Genomic DNA, 25,291 nt, shown 5'->3' on the forward strand with positions numbered 1-25,291 from the left:
GACCCCCGGCGGGCAGCCGCGGCGGCGGCGGCGGCGGTGGCGGCGGCGTTGGAAGCGCCGGCGTCGGCGTCGGCGTCCTCGTCGTCAGCATCCTACCGGCTCGAGGAGACTGAGTTGGTCTCGCGCGAAGGTTCGGGCCGCACACGGTTCGCCGATCCTGCGACAGTCGCCGCCGACGCCGCCGACGCGTCATCTAAATGGAACCCGCGCTCCGAGCAAGTGTCCGTCCGGATTGGTGATCGATAAAATCGTTCGATCAGTTTTGGTTCGCGTCCATCGTTTTGGTGCCCGATCGATCGATCCATCCCGCCCGGTCTCTCTCTCTCTCTCTCGGCCCCCGTTCACCGATCGGCTGATCGCCGCGGAAACGTGTCCCGGTGTGAGGATCGCTCCCCGTAGAGGGAGACGGTTCGGTTCGCTTCGAGCGTCGCGAACAAAAGTGGCAATTCCTTTTTTGTTCTGAGTGCCCCGAGGAGGAATGATCTTCTAGCCAGCAGGCTGGACGCCGTCGCGCTCGTCCGATAGGGGACCGTATCGCCGAGGGGGCCCTCCAGGGATTTCGGTTCGCACGCCGCTCGACGTCGGACCGTCAGATTTCTCAGAGCAAGCGACGGATTGGAAGGCGTGCGAGTGCGTGGATCACCATGGCCTGCTACGACTGAGTCCACGGCGAGGCTTCTTCTCCCGGTTTCTGTCCACTAGCATGTAAGTATCTGGATCGCTCAGTTGAGCGACGAGACCGTCGCTACGACGTTCGCGCGAACCGACGGCCGGAGCGGCCAGATAATACCGCGCGGAGGACACTGCGATTCGAGAGGATTCTTCTAGTCTTCCAGGCTTTTCTTCGACTCTGTTTTGCCAGTCTCTTTTTACGGTCCCTTCGTCCAGACTCTTCTTCTAGTTTCTGCTTCCTATCTCTTCTTCCAGGCTCTACTTCGAGTCTGTTCTTCCAATCTCTTCGTCGAGTCTCATCTTCAACTCTCTCCTTCCAATGTCTTCGTTCAGCTAGTTTATGCTTCCTATCTCTTCTTCCAGTCTCTTCCTCCAATCTCTTCTTCTAGTCTCTCCTTCCAATCTCTTCTTCCACTCTCTACTTTCAATCTCTTCTTCCAATCTCTTCTTCCACTCTCTCCATCCCAATCTCTTCTCCCAATATCCTCCTCCAGTCCCTTCTTCCAGTCTCTTCTGCGTCGTCATCTATAAGTCCCGCATCGTCGATCTCGGTCACCGGATAGCGCCTCGGACGCGAACGCTTCCTCTTCGGCATCGCCGGGAAATTCGCCTCCGAGGGATCGCGGTCCGCCGTGAACCGAGACGCCGGGCGAATTCGGATCCATGATCGATCCTCTATCCTCCGGTTCGCCGCAGTCCGCCGAGCGGCAAGGTTAAGCGAGAGAGAGAGAGAGATAGAGAGAGAGAGAGAGGGTCCGCAATTAATCGATCGCGATCCGATGGGCTCCGATACGAATCCCGCGGGATGAGTTTCCGCGATAACCGGCGATGGATGAGCGTTCCTCGCCGATCACGCTGCGAAAACATTCCGCTCGGTTTCATCGAATTAGAAGCCTCGAATTAATTGGGGAAGCGCGCGGTGCCGCGCGGCCGTTCGACGGGAAAAGAAGATCGCTCGGAGCGCTCACTATTTCCCTCTCTCTCTCTCTCTCTTTATATATCTATCTTTCTATCTTTATCGCTTCCATGCCCGGAGCTCGTGTATAGGACACGCGAAAATATTGCCAGCGGCGGGGCGAGGCGCGAGAGCTAGAGCGTAGCGTTCCTCGCTCGCGCGCGCGCGTCCATCGCCTTAATTAAAACCGCTCGAGTGACGCGGCATCGAACTTTGTCTCATTAGTCCCGTTTCTTCGGCGATTCATCGGGAACGATGATGCACGCCGAGCAGGTCCCGCGCGCGCGTCAAGTCGAGGACGCAGCTTCCGTTAATTAACCGTGCTTTTAGCATCGGCGCGAGAACCGATCGAAGCCGCGGCGGCGGCGGCTTGCGATGCTCGCAGGAAATGGGGATCGCGAGAATCGCGGACCGAGGGGTCTCCGTTGCGAGCCGAGGGGCTCCGTCGCGGGTCCGAACCGAGGAGAGAACTCGGCTCGTCGGAAACGTATCAATTCGCCGGCTGTAAAAGAACTGTAAAACCAAAAAGCCGAAGGAATTTCGCCTTTGCTCTCCACTCACCCCCCACTCCTCTAGTTCGGTTTCTGTCTTCGAGGAGGGAGCTTTCGTAATTCGAGAGGGGCCGAGATATTCTCGCCCGATTCGAGAACCGAAGATACGATACGACCGTTCGATACGTATTCCACGTATTAGAGGGACGAAGTCGCGCCGCGTTATGCCGGGCACGTAGAACCGCGAGTATAATGCAAGATCGTCGCTGGATAATTTCATTTCGCCGAACAAATTTTCTGTTGGATATTACGGTGTTCCCCCTCGCTATTTCTCTCTCTCGCTCGCTCTACCATTCTCTCGCTTTCTCTAGCTCTCTTTCTCTCACTCTCTCACTCTCTTCTCCTCATCTCTCCAACTTTTTCTCTCTTTGCCTCTCTCTCTCTCTCGTGCCGCACACTCCGTTCCTTCTTTCCCCGCCGTCGTCGTTCGCGACAGAGGTAGAAAAAAGGAACGGAACGGCGAACAAATTAAACGGGGTGCTAGAATACCGCAGCCGGCGCCTGACCCCTGACCTCCCTCCCCCGTCGGCGCCACCGCGAACGAAATCCCAGCGATTCGACGTAATGATATTACACGCTATAAATTTCGTTTCCGGGCGTGACTCTTAAAACCGCTCGCGATGACGTAGCCGCCGCCGGCTCTATGCGCGGCATCGTCCCTCAGCGCCTTTGATCTCGACGCGAAAAGTTCGCGACGTTGCTGCAGAAATTATCCAAGTTACTTTTGTTTGCCGGACGGCTTCGTTATCGATGACGATGACGACGACGACGACGACGACGATGCTGTCTGCTTGCGAGAAGTGTTCGACGATTTTACGCGTGTTAACGCTTCGACGACGTGTATGCGTGACTTGTCTCAGTTAGCGACGCCGCTCGCTCTGGTCTCCGTTCTACGGAATTAAAATACTTGACTGGCGGAATCGATATAGTCGTTCTCATTTTTACTAGGCACGACGACGGGCCTGACTCCCGCGTCGCGCTCGCCGTCGTTATTAGTGGACTGCGGATTTATGCATCCGCGAGGGAAACGGACGGGCGAAATGTGCTATTGCGATCGTGTCAACCCTCGCGGAGGCGACGATGAGAGTTTTGGTGTTTTTTGGAAGAAGCGTCGCGGGGTTGGAGGCTTCTGTGGTGTGAATTTGTCGAACAGTGGAAAGCATGTGTACTTAATACAATATTATGATATATTATGTAATATACTTTATGAACAATATAATATAATATATCATACTTAATATGTAATGCAGTATAATACATCTAATATAGAATATAAAATGTAATACTCAATATATAATACAGTACAGCATACTTCATATTTAATATAGTATATTATACTTAATACATAATATAATATACAATACTCAATATTTAATATAATACAACATACTTACTATAATATAAACATGCACGTCCAGTTTCCTTCATATACTGAATAAAAATAATATAATAAAAGTAAAATAATATGGTTGGAACAAATGTCTTCATTCTGGAGTAAAAATAGTCTCAAGTAAAAAGGGTTAAAACGATTTGATAATATTATCAGACTACTTTCGACTCAAACAAAATTATTAAGAAATACAATTCATTTTTGTTGAATTTATATTTTCTGTAATCGACATTGAGAACTCGTGTTTTGTATAAAATGTTCGCTTTCTATTTGTATTATTATTTATCGTTGTATAATCATCGGTGAAAATTGTGCGAAGTTTCGTCGATTTTGTCAAAACGTGCCTGTGTCATTTGTATTAAGGTCGCTCTTTGTACATTGAAGTGACCCAATTAGCTTTACTTTTGATACTTTGACAGAGCCCAAGTAAAATAAATAACGCAATATAATAATACATATTCCGTGCGACGTAGAATCTCGTAATGAACAATTAAATTTGTTGTGTAACGTTACACGCTGGAAATAACAGAAGTGGGTATAAAATCGAATGTTTAACTCTGTGTAAATATGTTTAAACGCGATGACGGGCTTCGCATTTTTCATTACAAAATTATTTAAACTATAAAAATTTCTCTCGCAACAGACGATTAAATATATAATTCGGGTACTATAATAAAAATGTTAATTCTCCTGGGAGAGCTCAGTTTTGTATTAACACTCGACCAGAAAGGTATTATCGATTAAAAATAAATATTATCGTCTATTTCTCTAACTGTTAAATTTAATAAAAATGACCATTCATTTTCCTAAAATCTATAGAAAAATCGTGTCCAAAAGGATTGCTAAAACTATTCTACAAAAATTAATAAACATACAAAGAACACCAACCAATACATTCAATTATCTTTTCACCAAATAATTTCTCCACTCGATTGTTAAAACAATGACTACCCATAAAGCGGCGACTAAAAATGGCAAAATTAAAAAATGCTCTATCCGCGAACGAATTAGAGCGATTTCGTAGAACGTTCGCGCGATTTATGACGGCGATCGGTCGAACTTCCGGCGCAGAAGCGCGGGTTCTAATCTCGTCGCGGCGCGATCTGCTTAATGTCTAAGCGTTTTAATCAAAAGTTTCGCTCGATGAGGTTAGTTTTACGGCCGGGACGTAATATGACCGGGTATATGGTTATTCGAACGGTGTGGAGGGAGTTTTCGAAAATGCCACGGGAAATGGGGATGGAATTTTACCGGATCCATATCGTTCGAAAAAAAAACTGCGGAGAAATCGCGGCGCGAAAATCCGTAAAAATTTATGCAAGCTGCCCGAGGAGATTTCTCGTTCCGGGGACCATCCGTTCCCGTGATGCGCCGCATCTGGCCAACCGCTGGAGGATTCGCACCGACCAACTGAAGTGTTTAATCGACAATGATCTCACCCACCGTTCCTTAACGCGAAAAACTCGGCGAATCTCCCGTGCGTCGAGTAAACCGCTGCTAAATAAAAATATCCGGCTTCGCGAAGAAAAAGGATGCTGTCTGCTGAGAGCGATTCACCTGCGCTTCTTTTCAATTTGTTATTATTATTATTATTATTATTACACGGCCCACCCTGCGTATCTTGCTGAAGATTTTTCCGCTTCCCTGCTCAAAAAAAATTATTATTATCATTCTTTAGTATCATTAATATTTATTATTGTTATTTATTATCATTCTCATTAATCTCAATTTAATATTAATTTATTTGATATGATCAGCAAGATTGGATTTATGTAAACTTCTTACAACTTTTATTTTAATATAAGCTTCAATAAAGAAGGTAGTACAAATAATAATGACTAAAATATTTTTACAAATATATTTCGAATAATAAAGTTGCTATTTATTATTTATACTGGATAATCTTTTGTTTAACTTTGAATATATCTGCTTTGCTATACTCTCTTTTCTATTCTTATCAACCCTTCGTCGATTGTTCTTTAATTCTTTTATTTATTCAGAGAATATCGAATAATAAAAAATATAAATAAATATATATACAAAATGGTCAAAGTTAAATAAAGTCCAAAAAGTCGACAGAGAAGAATTAAAAAGACCTAAGTGGTCATTTATTATATTTGCAATTCTAGTTAATGTAATCACGTTCTGACACCATATTAAACTTCTGATTTAAATAATATAAAAAAATTGTATCAAGCAATGTCTATTAGGTCCGTCTTACTAAAAAGACTGCAACAAGTGTGGCAATTTAAAGAGGACGGATTGAAACGTGTTCTACAGCGCGCGTGTCGAAGAAAACGTGTCCGACACACTTCAGACGTCAGAAGCGACGCTAATTCCCTCGGCCAATTCAATTTCTCGCAATCACATCGCCGCTTATCTAAACTCATTCTGTTCATTAAGCGCACGCACTCCGCGCAAACATTCTATAGAAACGATACGATGCGACTCGCCGCTTTGAACGGATTTGCCACGCTGCCGTCAATCAATCGCGGCGTGCAGTCGTCGTCGCTCTTAGGTTAAAATGTCCCTACTCGTATTGCCAATCATCTATTCACGGCTTGAAGGCGCTGGACGGAAGCGGTTACGCCATTTTAACCCTTTGCGCTCGAGTGGTGACTCTGGGGCACCATTGCAATTGTTACTGCACGTTTCAAAATAATTTTTATATTATGCAAAATTAGTATTATATTATTTTATTATTATATTATTATTAGTATTATGATATTTTTGTATTATAAAATTAGCAAAAATTATTAAAAGTATAACTATTGTTGCATGAGTTACAAGATTCAATTTCATGCGACTCGTCATTAAAGCTTTCTATCGAGCCCTGCCTTAGATAAGGTTAAAACGACGGTTTCGGCGTATATCTCGAGATCTAATAATTTTTCTGCCATACTACCCTAATCATTTTTCACGTAGAATGAACAGAAGAATCGATCTGTATAAACAAAAATATACATTTCTATTTAAACAAATAATGCAATTGTTAATTGCACATGCACTGCTGCATTTAAAAAAAATGTAAAAACCTATAAATATAGTGCTCTTTGAACCATTTATCTTTCTCTATTGGCAATTTTTCATGAATGTAATGATAGCGGTGCTATGGCTCGAAACAATTGCATAGACCACCCTATAGAGACCGTGTTTTTCGACTATTTTTCCGCTGCTTTAATTCATCGGAATGAAACGAACGAACGCGTTTCTGCTGCGTTCGAACGGCCGCGCTAATAAAAATTGCTCGCGACTGCGACAACGGGGTTCGATCGCGTCGCTTTTACACGGCGGTAACTTTTCATACTCTTTATGCGCGGCGACGTTAAAGGCCTGGACACGGTGAACTGGTTTTATTCTTAGGGAGCTCCGCTGTATCGCTTTCTATGTCTAGTTTGTATACGCGGGACGCGGCGTGTGCGGGCAAACTTTTCTGTGATCAAAACGCGAGCTTTTAATTGAAATATAGCGCAGCTGAACGTCGCGATCCTCGCGTATCTCGCGCGAAAAAGTTATCGAATGAATCTTGCGCGAGTTTGGGGGCAACACGTTCGCGAACTGTTAGGGTAACTGACGCGGTGAGTTATGTTATGGAGAAGACGACGACGTCACTGTTTGTTTGTGGTATATATAGCTTTTTTATGGGAATTATTTTTGACTTCAAAAAGTTTTGTGTTGGCTATTTTTATGGTTAAATAGTGTAGATAGCTTGATATTCATGATACTTTCGTGGTATAAGAATATAATTAGCTTTATATATTTATTATAAAATATATAATAAAATTATAATTCGAAGTAATTCTAATTTATTAAAACAGCCCAAATATTCACGTAAAAAAACAGCTAACCGATGCAAATCACAATTTATTACAAATCACTAAATAAACTACGATACAGTGGAAAAATTGCCATAACAAACACAATCCCTCACAAATTACTTAAACCGTTCAGAAAAAGAGAGTACATCTCCATTAAACCTCTGTCTTTTTTAATCCACGAAAAACTTCGTTTATTTCGTTAAAATCCCCGTCGCCTAATAATCACGGAGCCCGAAACCTTGTCGCGTTAAACTGCTGCTCGACTATTTTAGAAACGTGGCGCACACAATGCAAGAGCACATTTAAACAAAACGACGGCAGCCGTAAAGCGGTGTGTGTTAGAGAGAGAGAGAACCCGTGAAGCTCTCCTCGCCGCTATAAAACGATGATATTCTTATTTGGTCGGTAAACGGGTGATTTACTGCACATCTCGTTACGGATTTCAGCGAGGGTGGCGCGCGCGACGTCGGGGTGTACCGCGTTCGCGGTCATAATTTCGCGGTTATTAGATTCCGAAATTTTGGCACGCGAACACGGCCCGCCTGGGGCCACTGTGCGGCCGTAATTAAGAGAGTCGGGAACCCCGGAGAGAGAAAGAGAGAGATAGATAGACAGATATATAGATAGAGAGAGAGAGAGAAAGAGAGAGAGAGAGAAATAGATAGAAGGAGACGCAAAGAGAGAGAGAAATAAATATATAGAGAGAAGGTGACAGAGAAAGAGATATATTAAGAGAAGGAGAGGAGAAAAGAGAGAGAGAGAAATATATACAAAAAAGAAATAAAAATATATACAGAGAGAAGAAGACAGAAAGAAATATACAGATAGAAAGAAAGAGAAAAAGAGAATTATACAGAGAGGAGAAGAGAGAGGAAAGAGAATGGAGAGAGAGGAGAGAGGGAGAGGAACGCCAAGGGTGGTTAGACGCATAGGCGGATTGCCGGCCGCGCTTCGATTCCACGCGAGACGTTCCGCTCCTTCTAGCTCTTCCTCTCTCCTTCTCGCTCTCACTCGCTCTTACTCGCTCCCGTTCGCGTCTACCCGCTCTTCTACTCGCTTCTGCCCGCCTCGTGAAATCCGAATTTCCGCGGGGCCGGATTGACGGGATACAGTACAACAGGAGATAGAATGGCGGCGCGGCGGGGACGGACGTCCGCGAAAATCTGATCCGAATGTACATAGGGATTCTTGCGGTCTTCCGTGACGCTCTACTTTCCCGTTAGCTGCATTGAAATTTTTAAGACGGCGAATACGTCAATCCCGTCGCGGATGAAAGTTTATACGAAAGCGCGCCCGCCCGCGTGTACTACGTGAATATTGAAAATGGGAAATGCGTTTTCACCTATTTTCCATTTGAAGTTCGCCGGTTTTAGCGAACTCAGGGAGCTACGTGATTTTTGTCGCGATCTCATTTGTTTATTTAGAGCTGCAATTTTCGCTTTCGGTTGTTAATTGCGAAAGTTGAGAGTGTAGATATAAATAATACAGGGTGTCCTATGTAATCATTGCCATAATATCTCATTTCCAATAAACTTACCAAAAAACATTCTTAACAAAATTAATCTTTGATCGGCTCCACTTTATCGCACAACAAATTTCAGAAAAACATATTTAAAAAAAAAACGAAGTTCACTCCATTTTTCATAAATTAATTAACACACTTTTCACTCTATATTATCGTAGCCCATGTCAAGTCGTGTTCCTGTCATGGAAAAAATTGGAACGGGATAATATCGTTCACCGATAGGAACTGACAAATAGTATTTGCCCGTATCTCGACCGCCTTAATTAATCTCCGAATGAACTAATCGGATGAACCGATCCATGGAAACGGGACGAGCCAGTTTTCCGCTGCGACAACCGTCTAATCGCGAGCGAAGACACTCGCGCGTGTCCCGATTAAAGCGCTGATAACGAGCCGCTATTATTCTGACTGACAGGCGCGATGTTTCGTTTAAAATTTCGTTTTCGAGTGCGCCGCTTTTAACAGCGGCCTGTTACTCATACATAATCGCGGCCCGGTAAAAGTGAAACGGATCGGCGACGTTGACGAATAGAAATCCTGAATCATCCGCGGCCGCCTCAATTAGCAGCGATAGCCGCCGAAATCGATTTCGTTTTAATCCTTTCGCTCCGCGCGGCATCTGTGCACGTATATGCGGCATCTATGCACGTATATGCGGCATCCAAATTAAGAAAAACGTATACACAGACATCACACGCACTGTACATATTTCTGGCGCGAGATTTCGTTGAGTAATAGTAACGAAAGGGTTAAGCCGTCCCTCGAACGGAAACGTTTAACACCGTGATTTCCCTCCGCGAAATAAGACCGCTTCCCCCCCCCCCTCCCCCTTTGGGTACGGCGCGGCAACTTTCGATCCCGCGCTCTGCATACGGATGGCTCGTAGCCGACGAGTGACACAGTTCCTAAGATCATTACATTTTTCTTTTGTGTTGCCTTTCTCGCAGTCCCCGGAGTCGCCGGGGAAATATTATCAAACTTCGTGATAAGGTTACAGTCGTCTTGCACGATGACGCGCGGCCGGGGATTCTTGAAAGGTGTACAATAGGGGAGGGGGGGGGGGGGAGGTCTACGAGATTGGATTTTTAACGAGGGATGGAATGCACAAAGAACAGCGAAGTATCAAACGCATTTATGAACGTTTTCGAATCGCGTTCTCTCATCCCTGCGCCGCGTTTGTGCGTTTCCACGGCCACTCGACTCTTAACAATCACCGGCGACGTCTTTATCCTCGCCGAAGGAGATCATTTTTCTTCATCGATCGCGCGACTGCTTTGCTCTGCGCCGAGCTTTCTGCAACTTTTTCGAATCGCTGTTACTTGATCAGCGCTGGGCGTCTTGGTTGGTATCTGTTTTACGTCTAGGTTAGGTCTGAATGCTGTTTGTTTGTGGTGGGCGTCGTTAAGACTTGTTGCAGGTGTTTATGGGATATAATATATTTTGGGAAGTGTTTAAGATGTTTTAAAGATTTTTTTTAACGATTATTTAATTTTGCCGTTGGTAAGGCATTTTTTAACTAGCACTAGAAGTTTCGAAGTTTTAGGTTAATTTTTCTGTTGTAGAGAATTTGCTGAGAAATTTTAAACAATTTTTATATACTTGGAGAAGTATTTATTTTAATATTAAAAGATCGGAGGCCTTCGACCTATCTCATCTTTGAACCGGTGACGTCCGGACCCGTCACACTGTCATCGGCCGGTGCGCAGAGCTATCCGATTCCGGGAGCGAGACGGACCGGAAACGAGGCGGCCCCGATCGAATTAGCAAAGAAATCGGCCCGCGATAATTGCTTCATTAAATCGCGTAACGAAATACGACGACTGGAGGCGCGCGCGAGCGCCGGCTGACAGACGGTTAGCGCGGATTCCGCACTCGTTACGGTCCCGTCGGAACGAACACACCCGGAGACGTATAAAAAATAATCGCGCGAACGCACCGCGAGTTCGCCTGTACGTGTGCAACGTCACTCAAGGCTGCGTCCCGTTCTTTCTCTCTCCTTTCTCTCTCTCCTTTCTTTCTTTTTTTTCTTCTTTTTTTCATGCGACGAAAAAGTGGCAGAAGGGGGGAAAGAAAAAAGAAGGGAAAGCACGGACGAGGCGTGGATTTAACGATCCTCGGCGTATCGTGACCACTTAATTACTGCAAAAGTACTTAAAAAATCCATATAATGGCGCGATAAGTCGAAGCGAACTCCCGCGGCAACTATTTTCATAATTACCGCCGCGGCCCGGGCTTATCTCCGGCGGGGGTGCCGCCGGTTCGGTTAATTCGTACGTAACACGAGCGAAAGTGATTTACCACGCGAATTTTCTAGCGATTTTCGATGCTCCCTTAGCCGGCAGCGACAACCGAGCCGCCCACGATTTTCCCTGACACGCCTGAATTACCGATGCACGCGCGCCAGACACGATACGTTTAAATAGCCCGCGTATAATACCGGTCGAAGACTGCGGCGAATTTGCCGCGGGTATTTTGGCAAAATCGCGGACGAGAGGCGAGGAGCGACGAATGCGTTTTCGCTCGATTTTATTGTGATTTAGTTGACCTTCTGACTTTGTTGTGGTTTATTAGATTTTTTTGCGTTTATTGTGATTGGTTAGACTTTTTTGACTTTGTTGTAGTTTAGTAGGCTTTTTTTTACTACATCGTGGTTTATTAGACTTTATTGCAGGACATGGTGCAATTTTATTTGCATTATTCACTCGGAATATTTAAATTTTATTATAATATAAACGGAATTTATATTCGTAGTTTAAAATTCATAATTCGGTTCTATGATATTCAGTTATTTCTTCACGTAACCTTAACTATCGCATTATTATTATTTAAACGTTGCGCGAGCTTGTGCTTAAATAAAATACTAGGAGCTTCTCTAATGTTAATACGTTCCTTGCATAATTATTATCCTCTATATTTCTGCTTTCCTTTGCGCTAAATAACGAAACAAAGCTCGCTTCAAATAATTCGATAAATCGCTAGTTAAAAGAATAAATCAAACGATAAAAATTCGAATAAAATAATTTATAAAACTAATTTATGCTTTAAAATAATTTCGGCATTTAATGCTCGATCTCCGCTAAATGTTAAATAAATATAGTCCGGCGGCGTGATTTCCGCGCGCTCATTTTCCTTAGCAATTCAGAGAATACGAGGCGCGCGCGGCGGCGGCGGCCAAAAGATAAATAGAAAATTCAAATAAAAGGTGGCGGTTTACGCAGTGTAATACCATTTATTACAACGATACATCCATTTTTATGAGGTTCGCAGCGGCGTGTATGCCTCTGGAAACTGGTAACCGTGCTCACAGTTGGCACGGCCCGTCTCTTGGCACGGTTCGACCCCCGCTTTTTATTTGCATTCACGCGTTCTTATTCCTATTCTGTATATTTCCCCCGTGGATATTTCACTCGCGTCCCGCTGTAACACGGACTTTATTATTGTTTCGAAAACGGGCGCGGAAGCGTCGATCAAACGGCCGTGTCCAGAAAAGTTTCCCCCAGCTGGATTCCACGCCGATAAACAGAAGTTATCGTCTCATAATTCCCGGACAACGCGATTCGCCGTGGAAGAGGCGGCGAGGTCGAATAAAAAACAAAATCCTGGAAAATTCCTTCTTTAATATGCATAGCCTGTTGACTGGTAGCACGCGCGCAAACTCTGTCCCTCTCTCCACACTCTCTCTTTTTACTCTCTCTTTCCGAAAAAAGTTTGGAGGGAAAGCAGCCCCGCCGGGAGACGAGAGAGTTTGTTACATTCGGTGACAGTGGACAGATTCCATTTCCATTCAAAGTGGCATCTCCGCGTCGAGATAAGCAAACATTTCGGCGATTCCTCTCCGTTCCTCTGTGCATCGATAAACGTATGTTTAAATATTTACCGAAAATCGTTTCCTCCCGCGGCTGCGGCGGCGGGCCGCGCGCGCGATTCAAACGCGATCGATAACGTTTGCCGTAGTCATCTCTGCGAACCGCGCGCGGGCTTTCTCAGATCCACCGAAACAACTCGTCGTCGTCGTCGTCGTCGCCATCTTGCGCCGTGGGTGTAGTTTCCGTTCCGGTCTGTTCCGCGGAAAATTATGCGCAGTTTAATACCCGCCGCCGCCGCCGCCGCCGCGGCGATATAATTTCGTCGCGTTAAATCAGGACCGTAAGACAGCAAGGGGGGGAGATAATTAAACCGTTTGTGCCGAATATACGCTTCCTTCCAACTACGACCGTGGGTCCCCTATTTGGCTAATGCCCTTGACGAAGATCTTATTTCCGACGAAATTTGTCATCGCCCGCGTACCCGCCGTTAGATATGCTCGCTCCCAGAGTGACGCGTAATACGAGTCTCGGGTGCGACGACGGTTTTCAAATCGGATTGCCTTTTCGGTGTCGATCACGTTGGAATACAGTTCTCGGGATCACTTGGAGGATTAGGAAATTCAGTTTTTGGCGATGGAGTAATGCGAATTCGTTTGGTTGGGTTTATTTTTTTATTAAGGAAAAGGGGTGGATTTTAGGAGGAATGGTAATATTGGTTTTTGAAATTAGGGGTATTTTTAGGGTCGATTATATTAGACGAGATTTTGCAGAATTATTTCAACTTTTATACTGAATTTTATTAGAATTATTATACGTCGAATTTTTTACTTTTATTTTTTCACTGTTATTAATTGAATAGCAAGAAACAGTTTTTTTGGAGCAGCCAGTAATATTGGTTTCCAAGATTAATTACCTTTGGTGTACTGATCTAATCAGACTAGTCTTTAAAATTACTTCAAACCTTAATAAATGATTTTTTTAGAATTATAAAATTGAAAAGAAGGAAACAGTTTTTAAAGTAGCCAGTAACATTGATTTTCAAAATTATTTGTCTCTCTTTTACTGATTTAATCACACTAGGTTCTTCAAATTAACTTCAACCCTTAACAAACAATTTTTATGGATCTATAATACTTTGAATTTCTTTGTTCCTATTTACTTGTTGATTACAAAAAGGAATTTTTGGAATATTCCAGTATCATTGGTTTTGAGAATTAATTGCCTAGGTATCGATAAAGTGCTAAATGAAACGTCCCTTAAATGATTTTAACAACTATCAGAATTATTGTCATTTATTTTAACAATCTCCCTACGAAAACAGAAAATTTGCCAAATCAAAGCAAGCTAATAACATTCATATTCTTCAGTGGTACATTCGAGTTACTGCAGTTCAAAATTTCCATGACACGTCTGATTCAATTAGGCGACCGAAAACAACTATATTTTTCGTTCAGGTTGCAGCCGATGACATTTTTTGCAGTTTTACGAATTTCCAAATAATTCCAGCGGGCATTGATGGGTGACACGTGTAAAAGGGAAACAGCGAACGTATTTGGATACGAGCCGCACGGAAATTTTTGCAGCGATTCCGTGTGTTGCGCGCGCGCGTATATATATATAATCTCGTCGGTCGATTATTTTTTTTTTTTTTTTGTTCGACATTATTGACTGGTAGAATCAGAAAATTGTGTTCGCAACGGAATCGCAACGAATCTACGCGCGGCGCTGATTGAAAAACTGTAGAAATGATATTACATTGCTGGAAAACAATCATGGAATTTCTCGATACTAAAACCGATATCAGATTCGACTATTACTTCGACGTATATGCCGCATGCGGATAATTAAAGCTAAATTAATCCGATGTTCCTCAGTTTTACATTTCGTCGTAATAAATAATAAAAGTATTTTCCATGGTAGGAAAATCTCTATTGGAGAAAAAACATCATTGTAGGAAAATCTATATTCTGTAAACTTGTTAATTTGACGTATTGCAATCAGATTATTGGTTAGTCCGAACTATGCGCATTAACTCCATGTTACTCAAAAGAGCCTTACTAGCTTGTTAATTAAGAATAGTAATTATTGTTATTTAGGAGAATTTTAGGCCTTGGAAGAATTATGGTCGACGAAGAGAAATAATTATTTAGGTATCTAGATATTTTCAGCTATTACAAAAATAACAGTAAAATAAAATAGACAGCCACGAAAAATTTTCATCCCTTAAAAGTGGCAACTTGCAATATTAAGCTATCTAATTAGCACTAAAGAATATTTAACACAATAAAAGAATTATTACCAACGAAGTGAAGTAATCATCTAAATTCTTAGATATTTTTATCTGGTCCAAAAGCAACCCCAAAAAATTCATAACCCCAGAAAGTGTTACCTCGACGTGTTACAAATCCAATTATCCCCTAAAAATATTTAATACGACAAAAGAGTAACCGTCGCCAAAGAATACTAATCATTCGAATCCCCAGATATTTTCATCCTCTCCAAAAACAACCCCGAAAAATTCCCTTAATAGCGTTACGTCGACAGCATTCAAATCGATATTACAAAACCAATTAGCATATCCAAGAATATTCAGTCGAAAGAATGATCTCGTCGACGAAGGGAACTAAATATATATTCTCATCACGGTGAAACAACCCCGAAAAATCGATATCCACTAAAAGTATACTTCGTCGACGTATTACAAATCCAATTAGCACTCGAGACTATTTAATTCGGCATAAGAACGATCGTCGACGAACAATAGTAATTATTTAAGCCCCTAGATATTCTCATCATCGAAAAACATCTTTGAAAAATCTATATCTGTTAAAAGTCTTTTGTCGACGTACTATAGATCCAATTAGCACTCAGGGTTGTTTGATGCGATCTGAGAATTATGGTCGACGAATAAACGTAATCATTTTGAGTTTTGATATTTTATGTATTTTTATATAATATATTTATTTTTGGTCGTCGCTTCGGTATACCAATTTTTTTTTATGGTAATTGAATTTGTTATACGTCAAATTCGTGCGGTTAGTAGATATTAGTTTCTTCGGGGTAGATTCTGGTTTCTATAAATCAAAATAAATTACCTAATATTAATAACCACATATTATAAATATTACATAATATTAATATATATTACCCGACATTAATATATACATCTTATACACATCATCAAATATTAACAAATACCACCTAACCTACACAACCCAAAAACTACCCCAAAAAAGCCACATCCAACAATCCCGCGATTCCGTCTCACTACAAACCTGATTATCCGCCAAGAAAAATTCATGCACCAAACGAACACCACCACCGTCGACGAAAAACAATTTCTTAGACGTCGATTCCCGCCTCAAAGCAACCCCTAAGACACAATATTCCCTATATAACCCGCTCTCGCAGCCGGCGTATTAGAAATCCAATTAGCAGCGGGAATAGAATTTCGTAGGCGGCGTCGCAGGGATACGTCGCCCGGGCAGATCGGTAAACAGCGTTGCCCATGCAAACGAGGGTCGAAGACACGCACGTCAAAGTAGACGACGCGAGTAGGGCGGTCGTTTTGCACGTCGTAAATCATGCCGTGTAGTTCCGCGGCCGTTTTTGACGCGTTTAGAGCGCCTTAAAACTGGCCATTAATTATCGGGCCTCGAGTTCCGTGCCCGGGGGCCATCCTCTGTGTGTGTGTGTGTGTGTGTGTGTGTGCGTGGCCGCCGGGAAAACTGGCTAACACGGGAAGAGAAGGGAAAGGGTGGAGAGGAGGGGATGGTGCGCGAGTTAGCCACCCCCGTGGCGGCGCGCCTCTTCCAGGGTCACGTAAATCTCGAGTGTACATCTGTCGCCGTGTCAGGCCACGTTCGGGAAATAAATTCACCGGCAAAAAAGTATCGCGCGAGCGTGCAAGGATGCGCGCGCGCGCGCGCTCGCGTCGTTCTACGTGCGCGAGCTGCGAATTAACGGCTATTAAAACGATCAAGAACGCCGCAGATGGTTTTTTCCTCTCCGCGTTTCCTTTGAATGTATCACGGAAACTGTACGGTCCGAGCTGCTTGTTGACTGGATTTTAGAACGGCGTGTAGTACTCTTTGATCGATGCAGTTCGATCGATGCACTCCCCGATCGTTGCATTACTAACTGTCGCGTTGCATCGTGCCGCGACTTTGCTGCGGCCCCCGACAGCGTCGTGTCCAAATATTATACCGTGTAATATTTGTCGGGCTTAATCACTTATTTGACCTGGTGGCAATTGTTTGCCGATCTGGCGGCACTCGACGGACTGCGCGCCGTGTTGCGCCTCCGATTTCGGCCGCCTGCCGCACACACACACACAAGCTGTGGTATCTGGATGTACAGGTCTTCTAATCGAGGGACTTTGTTCGCGACTTTGGGGTCTTCGGTACTTCTTATGGGACTGTGGAGAGTATTTTCGAAGGGAAGTAATTATTTAGGTATTTAGAAATTTTTAAGTATTACAAAAATAACAGGGAAATATATTCCTAATTAACACTTGAGAATATTTAATATGACAGGAGAATTGTCGACGAGAAAGAGAATCATTTAGGTAGTTAGACATTTTTAGTAATTCCAGAAACAACCCCATCAAACTCCCTAAAAGTGTCACGTCGAAGTATTGCAAATCCAATTAGCACCTAACAAAAGTAACGACGAACAAAAGTGATCATTTAGACATCCAGATATTTTCAGCTACTCCAAAAACCACCCCGAAAAATTCATCTTCTCTAAAAGTGGTACGTCGACAGTATCGAAATCGATATTAGAAATCCAATTAGCATTCAAGGATGTTTAATAGGTCAGAAGAACGATTGTCGACGACAAAAGTAATAATTTAGATGCCTAAATATTTTTATCCCGTAAAACAACCCCGAAAAATTCGTCCCCTTTTAATTAGAATTAAAAACAGAATAAAGAATTAAAAACAGAATTCTTTTAAAACCAAATAATTTCTCTCTGCCTGAACCAATCGATCTAAATATATTAATAACAATCAAATTAATCTACCACAAAATATCTAAAAAATAAATTTAAAAAATTACAATTAATTCCAGTGACAACGGAGAAAGACAAACAACTCCAGTTCCTTAATTTTCTTATCTGTAATGAAAATTGGAGAAACGTGTTTTGACTGTGTAAAAAGCGACGATAGAAACGTGTTTGCTCTTGGTCCGCGGCGCGGTCGAACGAACGGAAAGGTCTTTTATAAGGTTGCTGAACTGTGTCTTGTATAGGTCCAGCCAGTTCCTTCACACTGTTGATAATAAAGGATAGGCGCGGAGAGAGGGTGGGGGGTCCGAGGGAAACAATGTTGATCCAAGGTTCGAGTGGAAACGTTGTCCTCGTCGAGTACGGTTGGCTTCGCTCTGTTTCCCCTACCCCCTCCCCTTCCCCGCCCGTTTCGCCGTCATTCTTTTACGCTCCGCGTTTCGTTTTGCGCTTGTTGCCTTCTTTGCCGTGGAATTTAATATCTCATTAACCGTTTGCATTGCACTTTAATTAACTGCGAGGGCTTTTGTGTAGCCACGTCGTAAGAAAATATGCGGGGACCGGCGATAGGAGAAATTACCGCGCGCCGCGACGCGCACCCTTTTCCGTTTTGTTTTCGTACCGTGCGAGATAATGACGGTAATTCAATGATTCCCGCACGCGCGATTATAAAATTAATTTTTATTCCGTGCGGCATGCGAAGCTGCTTTCAACTCGTTCGTCGCGCTCGAGCGATGAACGACCTTTTATCTTGAAATAATGCTTTTTAAATCCTTCCTTTCTCATGGCTGTTTCTACCCTTATTCTGCAGTATCCAGTAGCCGTAACGACGACTATGTCTTTCATTTTCTACCTTGTGCAGTTTAACAATCGTGGCCCTTTGTTTATAGTATTTTATTTTTCAGCTGCAAGTAGAGAAGATCAATATTTGAGAAATGGATATGGAAAATATAAATGCGTAGACTTGAGTGACAGAAAGACGTTTTTGAGACGTTTTTAAGACGTGTGTAATGTTTTATTAATGTCTTAGGAACGTCCTAGGAATGTCTCAAAACAGAATTTTCACCGCTCCGCGCGTCGATTCCGCGAAATGCACCGGTTTAGTTACAGAGCCCCGTCGCGAGATCCTTTCGTCGCGGTTATGGAATCGAATTTTCCTATTTCCTCCGTGGATCGTTACCGAGCGAGCGAGCGCAACTTTTCCCCCGCCGCGCGCGTTGTTCTTGCGGAAAAATTCGACTCTCCCCCACCTCCCTTTCCCTTCGCCCCGATAAAGCGAAACGCTCGGATAATTTTTCAAGCAAGAAAACTCCCGGTCGCCCGGCGACGGCCCACGCCGAACTTTGATTCCTCCGGAGTAATTTTTCCCGGTCGTCGTTTTCTTTTCTTCTTCTTCTTTTTTTCTATTTTTTTTTTTTTTGCCAGCCCCGTGAATTTTTACTCCGCGCAACGGCACCTAATTTATTACTTGTTCGGTCATTTCAGTAACTTTTAATGCGAAAGGATTCTTTCGCGAGCCGACGTGGAGGGCCGGACCTCTCTCTCCCGCCCTCACTCCCACCCCCTCCCTCCCTACAGTCTCGCGTAAGAAAACAGAGGGAACTTCCACCGGACTTAAAATTTTAAGGGAAACATTTTTCTTTCCTTTCGCTTGCGTTTCTTTTATACGCCGCCCGTTCTCGCCGCTGTATTTTAAGAGACGACTGCCGCGAAGAATTCAGAAACAGAAAGACCGAGAGAGAGAGAGAGAGAGAGAGAGAGAGAAGTTTGACGAAGGACGACTGTTGCGATAGGGGACGCGTGCCCGGCGTTAGCAACAATTGTCGTACTGTCGACGGTTGTTGAGGGGGGTTGTGTGGAATAAAACACTCGAGTAGCGTAAAACATTTCATTTTGTGACGAGACAAACTGCAGAATTCATAGGATTAATAGTTATTAATTAATTTAATTGACATTTTAATTAATATTATTATATAATCGATGTTTAATGTATTTCGTGATTTTATTTTATAATTTTCGGGATGTTTTAAATATGCATTAAAATGTGTCAGAATTAAATATAATATATATATATCACATTTTACTTTTGACGTATGCAATATATATATATATATATATTATATTTAATCGTGATGTATTTAATTCTGACACATTCCAATACATATTTTGAACATCCTGAAAATTGTAAAACATAATTACGAAATACATTACTCATCGATTATTTAGTAATATTAATTAAATTGTTAATTTAGTTTTAGTATGTGTCAGAATTACATACGCCACGATTAAATATAATATATATGTCATATTTTAATTATGACGTATGTAATATATCTATATGTCACGATTCGAATATTTTGTTCGCAATGTAGCTTTTTTAATTAGACCCGTGCTTAGGTTAATCGACGATGGTGTTGGCATAGAATGGATAAACCTCCAATACGGTTATCATGTATTGTTTCTGAAATTCCTGGCCGTTGGCCGTCTACTAATGACGTCCTATGGTCAATACCTGATTGCGCGTTATGCGCAGCTGTCCAAGAAGCCTAGTCCATGGTGTTTTGCAAACCGAAATGGCAGCCTGAGGTTTGGCGCTCATTAAGGCACTTGTTTGCCTGTGTGTTGGATCGCTACACGCGCACACTGTACACGTTATACCAATCATTATTTCACTATTATGCTTTAAAGCAATTTTATCGCTTCGGAAGAGCGATGATTATTATTAAAATAAAAAGATACTTCCGCTGAAATTAATTGATTACCGTGATCCAAATAATTTTATTTTAATAAGTCTCTTCTTTTAATAATTTACATTTACACTTAATTTCATAACGAACCTAGTCATTTTATATTAAACAGACAATTCTCAATCAACGTCACCGATGCATTCAACTCCAAAAATAATTATTTCATAGACTAATAAATATCTTATACCTCAATAATATTCACAAATATTCACAAACAAGACACGGTACAATTCAGAGTACAAACAAATCCAAAAGCATCCTTTTTCACCGAAAAAGAACCATCGCCCTGGTAATGACATAACCGCGACGACCGTTCATTAAATCGACCGCGAATCGACGGAACAAAAGGAATCAAAGCGAACAAATTCGAGCCGTTTCACGCGACAATATTCTCTCCGACATAAAACCGGCCCAACGTTCGGAGCTCCGCGCGCGATCCCGCGAAAATGAATAATTAATTCATATTTTATCGGAGCAAAGTTCCGACCGCGGCGCGCGGCCGCAACAAAACCGTCCGCCGCCGCAACAAACAATCCCGCGGCAAGGCCGCAAAACAAGTTTTACGCAGCGCCGGGTAGAGCGTTCCACGGCTGCGGTTTAATCAAGGCTCTCTCCCGGCGGTGTTATCGAGAAAGAAAGGAGAGAACGAGGCGTGCTTGGGCAGCCGAAGAAATCGCACGAGCGCGAATCGGAGGATCCCGCGAAACAGCCACCGCGCCGCTTAATTTACTCCCGTTTCAAGAGTTTTTTCGCAGGCTCCCGACGAAAAAGCCTGGAAAGCGACGTCGTCGCCGCTGGTCGTCGGCAACCCTTTCGCGAGGCTCCGCGGGCAGAGCGCACAGGTGCGCCGGCCGCGTGTCCGCCAAAAAATTTATCGCCCCTCCTCTCGCCCCCCCTCCGCTTTTGTAACGCGGCGTCGTTACCGCGTCCCCGCCGCCTTTTTATTCGCCGTTTGTTTCTCATAATTGGTCGGGACTTTTAATTGCGCGGCCGGTAACGGTCACACGACCCGTTACCAATTATTAATTCGCTCTCAGTCGGATTATCGTGTTCCCGGCGGATAAAGTACGGCCGCCGCGGCGATAATAAAAACAGGAACGCGACGGACGAAATGACTCGCAGATAAATTTTCGAACGGGCGCAATATCATCGCCGACGCCTCCTCCCCCTCCCCTCGCTCCCCGCGGAAAGGCATTTGCCCTCTCGAACGCACCCCGTTCTCATACTCTTCGCGGAGGAGCGCGCGCGACAACGCTGATGCACTCTACTCGCGTCTTCTTTCTCTTACTCACTTTCGCGCGCGTTCTCGCGCTTTCTCTTTCGTCTTCGTTTTTCTCCATTTTTACGCCGCCTCTCTCTCTCTCGCTTCTAATTCACATTCCGCGACCGATAACGATCCCCGGCGACAATACCGCCATACGCGTCCCTTCCATTAACCTCCTTCTTCGCCGCGGATGGTTATTGCTGTCTCATCAATCGATCGGGATCGGCGCGTTGTAACGCCGCGCGCGCGCGACGGCTCGATTTTCTTAGGGAATGGGGTTAATAGTCGGAGAACAGGTGTTACATAGGGAGGAAATTGTTTTGGAAAATTTGTGAGCGATTCTGAAATTTATGGGACGGTTTTTTAGGAAATTTGTTCCAGGCGACGATTTTATCTCGATTTGCTTGGGATTAATAAATGGTGTTATTGTTGGGAAGAATTATTGTTACGTTGGGTGGAAATTGTTTTGAAAAATTTGCAAATGTTTTTAAAAATGCGTTTAATGCGTTTTTGAAAATAGTTTTTTGAGCGAGTATTTGTTTCAGGCGATTTTATCTCGATTGAAGTAGGATTAATAATAATCATTGTTACTTTTAGTAACAATTATTGTTACGTTGGGTGGAAATTGTTTTGAAACATTTGTATGCGTTCCTAAATTTAATTATAATTTCTATATAATTTATTGCAAACTCAAGTATTAAAATAATCAATATTAACAAAATAATTAAAGAAAGAATTGTAATTAACACAAACAATCCTCTTAAAAATCCATAAAATCTGCCCAAAAATCCATTGTCCAGTAACAATTACCCTTCCCCGTCCTCCTAAAATCATACTAATCACCATCCCTAAAAAATCCTCCATCGTTTCCACAGAAACGCAGTAAAAGCCACCGACATCCCCCAATTATTCAATTATCCAATCACGTGTCGCGACGTAAACAGCTCGATCGTGATCAATCCGCGTGCAAAACGGAGAAATAATTATATAAATCGATAAAGATTTATTCTTCCCGTAATCCGGGTAATCGTGTTTCCCGGATCGGTTCGGATAACCGAGGATTGTATTGCATGGGACCGCGCGTATCCGGAATTTGCATACGCCATAAATGCATAAAACTGTGCGGTCCGGTTCGACGGTTGTGACGACGAGCAGCGGAATCGAATGTCGCGCGTTTTGCAAGCGGGCGAAAACGGCGAACCCCGGCACACACAAAGGATGTCCATAATAATTTGAATCGCAGATAACGCGCTGGGGAAATCGATCGAATCAATCGAGTCGATCGAATCAACGGGAAAATCCCTTTGATACGATGCTTGACTTCAATCCGGCTTTTATATTCCTCGAAGAGATGGAGGCTGGCCAGTGATTGGTCGTTGCCACGGCTCGACGAAAGGGGAAGGCTTCCTGATTGATTGATTCCGGATCGAATTGAGCCTCCGTTGGCGAAGGGGGTAGCGAGGGAGAAGGGGGTAGAAAAGGTGAAGGAGGCAGAAAGTGTGAACGTGGTGGAAAGAGTGAAGGTGGAAGAATAGACGGAGAGAGCAGAAAGGGTGAAGGTGGCAGAAGGGACGAAAGAGGCAGAAAGGGCGAAGGGAATCAAAAAAGACGAATGGAGTCAGAGAAGACGAAAGGAGTCAGAAAGGGCGAAAGGAGTCAGAAAGGGCGAAGGGGGTCAAAAATGGCGAAGGAGGTCAAAAAGGGCGAAGGGAATCAAAAAAGGGCGAAGGGAGTCAGAAAGGGCGAAGGTAGACAAAAAGGGCGAAGGTAGTCAAAAAGGGCGAAGGTAGTCAAAAAGGGCGAAGGGAGTCAGAGAAGACGAAGGGATTCAGAAAGGGTGAAGGGAATCAAAAAGGGCGAAGAAAGTCAAAAAGGGCGAAGGGAGTCAGGAAAGCCGAAGGAATTCAGAAAAGACGAAGGGAGCACAAATATCGAAAAGGGCAGGAAGGGCGAAGGGAGTCAAAAAAGTCGAAAGAAGCAGGAAGAACGAAGGGATCAGAAAAGACGAAGGGTCCAAAAAATGCAGAAATCGCAGAGCAGCGAAGGCACAGGTAACCAACGTAGACTGACAACTGACCGGGGGAAGATGACGCAGCCGTGGCTACCCTAAACGGGGATAGGCTAGAGGGACCGTCCATTGTGCGCGAGTGTGCAGATTACTTTTGGCCGTCCGAAAGTTTGACAGCGGCGGTTCCTTAGGAACACCGGACTTTTAATTAGGTGCATATCCTTTGTCATGTCGATGGGTTATTGTCTGGCCGCGTCGCCGTGAGGTAATTGGAGAATTTCAGGACGTCTGGATGAACGGAATACTTTCGTCGTTTTCAGAAAATCGGAAGAAAGAGCATGGAAACGTTCCATCTTGCCGGGCTATTACGTTTCTATATCATTCTTGTGGAAATTAATTAATTAAATGTTTGCTTTGGATGATTGCCACTTGTGGGACATGAATTATTATTTGATTCGTTTTCTATTATTTTAGGGTGAATTATAATCTTAATTATTTGAAAGTAGCTAAGAAAGCAGCTAATTTTTATTTTTAACGTTATCCTTTATTAACCAGATATTAATTATTTTCAGTAATTTCTATATATTTATAGTAATATTTAGTTTAATTTACTTTAATTTAACTCAATACAATTCACTTTTACTCCATTCAACTTACTTTAATTTGATCCAATGCAATTTAGTTTCACCCCATTTAATTCACTTTAATTTAATTCAATTGCATTCACATTAATCCCATTAAACACAATTTAATTTGAATTAATTCAGTTTAATCGAGTTTAGTTTAATACAATTCAACGTAGTTTTATTTAATTTAATTTAGCTTCATTTCGCAGCGGCGTTACGCGCACCTAGGCCGAGGTATAGCACGGTATAGCGATTCATTTTAATGCTGGCCAGGTAATATCGTGCGGCCAGAAACGCATGTTGAAATGTTTATTCAATCCGCGTGCCGCCAGGTGCCTTCGTTGCACGAGAAGTCATCCGATGTACAGCATCGGCTTTGCTCCGAGCCCCGCGCAATTATTAAATTTTAATTAAGGCTTACACGTCCTATCGCGAACGGTACGCTAGCGTGCACGCGAATTTTTGCAAAACGATCGCGTTGCCGCCGCGCGAGCGAAACGCAACTGCAAAAAGCGACGGTCGTTCAAACGCCCGAAATTCCCGCGGCTTTATCAATTCTTAGGCAGCGCGGACTGTAACTTTATTTGCGCAATTCCGGCCAGCTGTTCGAATTAATTACATCGGCCATCTATTCCATAACTATGTTGCCACGTTTCATCGTCACAGTCATTAAATTCGGATCTAGCAACGTCATTGCGGAGAACAGCGCACGCATAATGATGCCCCATCCCCTCCCCCTCGCCTAACGTTGCTTAATCCATGATAACGTAACGTTTGCCGCACGCAATTAACTATCCGCGGAATAAGCGATCCACCGGACGCGGTGTAATATAATTACGCGGCTGTAGTTTTTGCGACTGGGGGCGCTATGGCAAATCTTCGGATATGTTCATCGATCTTCGCGGATGCTATTAATGTTATA

At 43.3% G+C, this 25,291-nt stretch overlaps 1 protein-coding gene across 1 annotated transcript in view; it reads left to right on the top strand.

The window, feature by feature from the left end:
* Nucleotides 1-25,291, top strand: part of LOC144467918 (acid sphingomyelinase-like phosphodiesterase 3b) — a 103,114-nt gene continuing 77,823 nt past the window's right edge. Inside the window, exon 1 of the mRNA XM_078176915.1 lies at nt 1-705. The gene's annotated coding sequence lies outside the window, so the exon portion shown is untranslated. The remainder of the gene's footprint in view (nt 706-25,291) is intronic.

Source organism: Augochlora pura, chromosome 3 (genome assembly GCF_028453695.1).
Source record: "Augochlora pura isolate Apur16 chromosome 3, APUR_v2.2.1, whole genome shotgun sequence".
In the NCBI taxonomy this organism is placed as follows: Eukaryota; Metazoa; Arthropoda; class Insecta; order Hymenoptera; family Halictidae; genus Augochlora; species Augochlora pura.